Source organism: Sciurus carolinensis, unplaced genomic scaffold (genome assembly GCF_902686445.1).
Source record: "Sciurus carolinensis unplaced genomic scaffold, mSciCar1.2, whole genome shotgun sequence".
Classification (NCBI taxonomy): Eukaryota; Metazoa; Chordata; class Mammalia; order Rodentia; family Sciuridae; genus Sciurus; species Sciurus carolinensis.
The window spans coordinates 37,081-43,322 of record NW_025920151.1 but is presented as its reverse complement, the minus strand read 5'-3'; the positions used below and the strand labels follow the sequence as shown (position 1 = coordinate 43,322).

General features: G+C 41.8%; 1 pseudogene; it reads right to left on the bottom strand.

The window, feature by feature from the left end:
- Positions 1-773: 773 nt before the first annotated feature.
- LOC124974500 (zinc finger protein 768-like) lies at positions 774-1,365 on the bottom strand (annotated as a pseudogene).
- Between the last annotated feature and the right edge of the window lie 4,877 nt (positions 1,366-6,242).

Sequence of the window (6,242 nt, the reverse complement as noted above, 5' to 3'; positions counted from 1 at the left end):
TGGAATTTTTAGTCTAAATGAGTATGTATGCATGTTTTCCTGGGAAGAAGGTCCATAATTTTCACCAATTTCCAAAGGGCCCATGACCCCAAAGTGTTAACAACCTTTCTGGCTCAGAAAGGAAACGAAGTCTGCAGGAGTTGTTCACACACAGGGCAAGGTTCTGCCTCAAGCCTGACCTGCCACCGACCTGCTGTGTTGACTTAGACCAGCCACTTCCTGTCTCTGAACTTTAGCTGACTGGCGGACCAAGCAGGAGCAGAAAGGTCACAGATGCCATCCCTGCAGCCACATGAGAGTAGAGATCTATGGCCAGGAAGCCAGCAGGAGGCCTGCCCCTGCTGTGACTCCCATGAGGCCCGGGGAGTCTTCCCACCAGGGCTTGGAATTGGCCTCTAATTCCAGGCTCCATCAGGTCACCTCTATAGGTCACTGCAGGGCGCCTCCCAAGGTAGATCTTCTTATAGGATGTGTCTCATGCCAGGGCGCAATGCCTTGCAGGTCCCCATGGGACTCCATTCCTAGTTTCTGTGCCCAGATGTGCCGGGCACCTTCTGGGCTATGAGGTCCTGCCCATTTTGCATCTGCTCTAGGCTGCAGGAGCCTGAGGAAGACCAATGCAGGTGCCCAAAGCAGCTGCAGAGGGTCCTGAGCCAGTCTTGCCCCTCTCCCGGGATCCTGTCCAGAGAGAGGGCGGCGGCCCAGCGCCATCTCCAGGGCCCCGGGATGCGGCTCTGGGCCTGGAGGCAGCCGAGGGTGACAGGTCACGGGCGTTATAGCACGTGGCCTAGGTGAGCCACCTGACCCTCGGGCCCCTGGCCGTGGTTGCGCTGGTGGGTCTTGAGCGAGCCCTCGCGCGCGAAGCTCTCGCCACATCATGGGCAGAAGTATGGCCGCCGCTCCCCAAAGACGGCGGGCCGGCGCGGGTATGTGCGCGTAAGCGCGCTGATGGTTGAGCAGGAAGCGCAGTCCTGGAAGCAAGGGCGGCACTGCGCGCACTGGTGCGGCTTCTCTCCGCTGTGGATGCGCTGGTGCGTGAGCAGGTTCTGCTTGAGGCTGAAGCAGCGGTCCCCGCTGGGGGCAGGGAAAGGGCCGCTCCCCGGTGTGCGTGCGCTGGTGCGCCTCGAGGTTGTGCTTCACGCTGAAAGCCTTGCCGCACTCGGGGCACACGAAGGAGGCCACGCGGCCGCTCCGGCGTGTGCCTTCTGGTGTCTCACCATGCTGGGCTGCTGCGAGAAGGTCTGGCCGCACAGGAGACAGCGGTGGGGCTGCTCTTCGGCAGGGTGGTGGATGACCAGGCCTCGCTCATCCCCCAGACCCTTCTCCCCGTCCCCCACAGCCCCCGGAGGACTCCAGCTCGGTCATGGGCACTTCCAGCTGCAGTCACCAGCCCATGGTGCCGCCTCCCGAGCCCTCCGTCTCTGCCACAGCCCAGAAATCATATTTTTGAAATGACACCTTCTCCCCCACTGTTGCAGGGGCAAAATGGGTAAAACCAGAGCATGATGGGAGTTCAGATTTCTTAATTCAGAAGTAAACCAATTCCTGGGCTCCGACAAACAACTGAGTAAGGAAAAGTTAAATATATTCTAGTCTATAAAGTTGCCAAAGAGTTCTCAAGGATACAAAACACCCGGACTGCCTCTTGAATTATTCTAAGGACCATTCTTGGTAGATTTAAAGGTTCTTCTGTTACCTCAAGGTCTCTTTAAATGCGTCAAGCTCAACCTGTGCTTCACTCATTTATGACTGTCCTACAATGTAGTGACCAATGAAAAACTTAATTTCTCATCATTCAGAAATACATTATGCTCTAAAAGATGTATATATCATCTTTACAAGATCATTGACATATCCTTTCCTGACCCTAAGAGAACATCAAAGTTTACTATAATTACTTAGGCAAGGGTATAAAGAAGTGACTCATCTCAGGCTAACACTTCTAGAAAAGATCAAGGCATATGCCACTGCATATAGGAATATTAGCAGGGCTGAAGAGATTAGACTGTCACCAGAACAGACATGGTCATACTGAAAGTTCCCTGAGGACAGGAGCTGGGTTGCATTTATTGGTGTTTCTAATTCCTGGCATAGTTCTATTATACAATAACTGTTCAATGAATCTTTAAATAACATTTCTTGAGTAATAGACACGCAGTCTATTAAATGTGGTAAACATATACTGGCAACGGGCTAGGACAAGGCAACATTTATTGTGAAATATAGCATTTATGACAATGGAAAACCATCTTTCTCTTTAAATGCTGACAATAGAAACAATAAAAGGAAATAAAACTTAACAGGCAAATAGAAATAGCAACCGATGATTAATAGATTACTGTCTGCCTCACAGTTACCTTCAAAGAATCGACAGAGAGAGCCACGGGGAAATGACAGCTGAAGAGAACCCAAGAAATTCCCTAGCACTACAGCAAAACTGCGGGTTAAGAAAATAAAACAAGAGAAAATATTGACTTGATGACAACTTGTCAGCGAGGCAGCAATTAGTAGCATGTGGGGACAAGAAACCTGACATCTTTATTCCCAGGAAAGGGGAACACAAACTTACAAATTGATGTTTTGTGACATTTCTAGAATTGGTTCCATGAAGATGACACTTAAAAAAAAAGCCACTAGAATCCTGTAAGCAAGAGTGGACTATCTTACATCACCTCATCACTTGAAATGGACCCAAGGAAAAGCCCAGGTCAGGACAAGGAGAGATGACTAGCACGGGAAGCTATATACTGTACTATAAACTAGTTGAGACCTTTGACAGCCATCCACAGCTTCTAGGGATTTTCAGGAGTTTAAAAGATTCTAACGTCAACAGAGATCGAGACTGAATTCAGTGGAAGTGGAAAAAGTTCCAAAAGGCCTCACAGGGCAGCTTTCAACACTTAGGAGGCCTGCAAAACAAAATACTCGATACAGCACAATCACAAACAGGCCTCTGGCCAAGTAGAGATGTTGCACTACTTCTTGGGTCCTAAGATCTAAGAGAGGAGAAACAGAAAGCTGCAGATGAGAAACACCAAGTTCCTACAGAGATGGGGTCATGGAGAAGTGCTATCAAGGATCAGGCAATGCCCACCTACACATTGCACATTAGTATTTATTTACAATTACTTATTAGAATAAAACTAATATCACTATGGCACTGAGATTTTTCACTGATGATATTTTCTTTAAAAAACAAAAACAAAAACCCTCACACTCACTATGCAAGTACCTAGAAAATACTGAAGTCATGAGATTTGCCCAATGAGGAAAGTATAAGACTTTCTAATAAGCAGTTTGTAATATTAGCTTCCTAATTAAAAAACACATTTTATCTCAAAATACACAGAAATCTCCCCAAAGCATAAACTATAAAACTCCAGTCATCTTATATCAAGGTGTGAGTGGAAACTTTTGCTTTAATCACTGCTATCTTTGATTTTTCTTAGTTGCTAAAATATTATTTTAAGACACGAAGCATTATATTATGAGCCACCAGGTGGCTCCAGTTTCATTCCATACATGTTTTGCATGTAGTTTTTGTCAATACACAAGTACATATTTAAATAACCCAATTCTAATAATGCTTTCCTTTGATGAGTACACCATTTTTTCAAGATGGATTATTATTATTTTTAATATTGCATTTTATTAATCTAGGTTCATAATGAATTAGCAAGATTTGGATCGATGTTAAAAAATTCAGTATATGTTTATATGGAGGTTATTCTGAGTGTTCTAGCCTTCAAAAAAATATTCAAAAGGAACCACAGTGCCTCTGCCACCCCCGACCCCCACAATGCTTTCAAAAACATACACACATTAATGGAAATGTAGGAAGAACAGAGAAAGTTAAAATGACAACATTAAAATTGTGTTCCAGTATATTGAATTGATTGTAGTCTGCTTATCAGACAGCTCTCTTCCCACAAATCTAAATCGGGAAAATCACATGTAATCATAAATAAACTACCAGAGGTCCAACCAATACTTTTTAAGGGCTTACGATTATGTCTGTTGCTTTATTGAATAACACTGCATACAGAAGAGGTAGGCATCCACCAAACACTAAGATCAGTAGAAAAGGGAAATGTGAATATCATAATACTAAACATATAAAATACAAATATATTTATGTGTTCATCTGTAAAACGGACAGAGGCAGGTTTCTTTTCTTCCTCTTTCCATACTGAGAAATTCCTAGCAAAACTCACCCATATCCAATAAGTGCTTGAAAGAAAGTCAGTCTTCAATTAATCCCTAATTTATCCCTTTCTTTTGGCTATCAGGGTGGGCATTTGAAATTCCATTTACACTTTGGGACCAAGCTACATTCCTTAAAATACAGCTTTATTGGAAAACCCTGTACTTGGGGAATAAGTATGTCATCATTAATACTGAAGCAGTCCCCACCAGATACCTGGGTCTGTCTGTTCAATTAGATGGACAGCAAAGGGGGATAGGTCATCATGGGATCAGAAGGTGAAAGACCATACTGAAAAATGACTTATGGAAAGTATCTCAGGTTTATTAATGATTTTATAATTCATACCTATTTAAGGATGCAATTAGCTTTCAAGCAAAAAAAAAATCACTAAAAGCACTTACATTATTGACCATTAAGTGTTATTTAGTCATAGAATATAATTCTTCACATATACATAAAAAGAGTTTCAAAGACTCCCAGGGTTGGAAAAGTAATAAATGTCATTTAAATAATCAACATGAATTTTCAAGAATTTTGAAAAGATGCTCATTAAATTAATATGAAAGAATAAAGTACAGAAAAGCATAGGCAATCTGGCTCAAATGAGGTGGCTGAAGTTGCCTTGTTGGATATTCAGACTTAAAGAGCTATCATAACTAACAAAGATGGTATGGGCAAAAGAAAACACAGGAAGATCAGCAGCACAAGGGCAGAGACACATGTCCACAGTGGAAAGCTTCCCCCAGGAACCACACAGTGACTGGCACCATAAGCAGGCCATTGTGGCTGCTAGATAATTATCTGAACAAAACCCAGAAGACAAAAACAATACACATATTGGAAATTTAATAGCAAAGTCTAAAACCATTAACAAGAAAATAAAGTAGAAAAATGATCAGACCTAGGTGTAGTATAGGTCATTTCTTAAATAAGATGGAAAAAAAATTAACAAAATCTACTACTTTATGTTAGGAACTTATTCACCAAAAAGCAACATGAATAAAGCAAAAACACGTTAAGTTTTATAAGAAGATATTTCCCACACCCATAAGTAAAAAGTATTATTATCCAAAATATATAAAGAACTCCTAAGCATTTGTAATGAATAAATAATTGGTTGAGACATAGGCAGAGTATTTTAATAAGAAAATTATAGAAACTAAAACCTGAAAAAGTCAATGACTATGAAAAGAAGTTGAATTTTTTTTGCTATTAATCATAAAAATGAAATTGACATACATTTCACACACCTAATAATGAAATATTGTGTCAGTGAAAAGGAATGGAAAAAAACATGGATATATCATATGTTCCTGAATTATAGAATCATACAGGCTATACAACTGCATGCCATCCCAGAGAGGTGGGTTCCAGAACCTCTGAGGACATCAAATCCACAGTTGCTCCAGTCTCATATACAACATGGGTTGGTGTTTGCATATAACCTATACATATCCTCCTATACACTTGAGATCACCTCTATGTTTCTTATAATACATAATAAAGGATCAATTCTATGTAAATAATTGTTATACTATATTGTTTAGTGAATAAGACAAGAAAAAGATTCCATACATATCTATATTGATGCTTTCTTTCTAAATTATTTTTAATTCATTGCTTCATCCTCGGATATTGATATGGTTTGAATATGAGATGTCCCTCAAAAGTCCCTGTGTTAATACAGAAGGTGAAATGATTAGATTATGCAATCATTGACCGAATCAGGTGATTGATCCATTGGATAGATTCATAATTTGAATGTATTACTGGATGATAGGCAAGTTGGGCCTGACTAGAGGAGGTGGGTCACTGGGGGTGTACCCTGGGTATTGTATTCTTTATCCCTGGTTTCTCCTGCATTTTCTCCCTCTCCCTCCCCCTCCCCACTTCCCTTCCTTCTCTCTGTCTCCCTCTCCTTCTTCTCCTTCCAGGCTGTCAGCAGCTGATTCGCTTTCCTCTATCATGCCCTTCAGTCAGGATGTTCTGTCTCACTTGGCCCCAAAGCACTGGAGTCAGCTGACAAAGTGTGGAA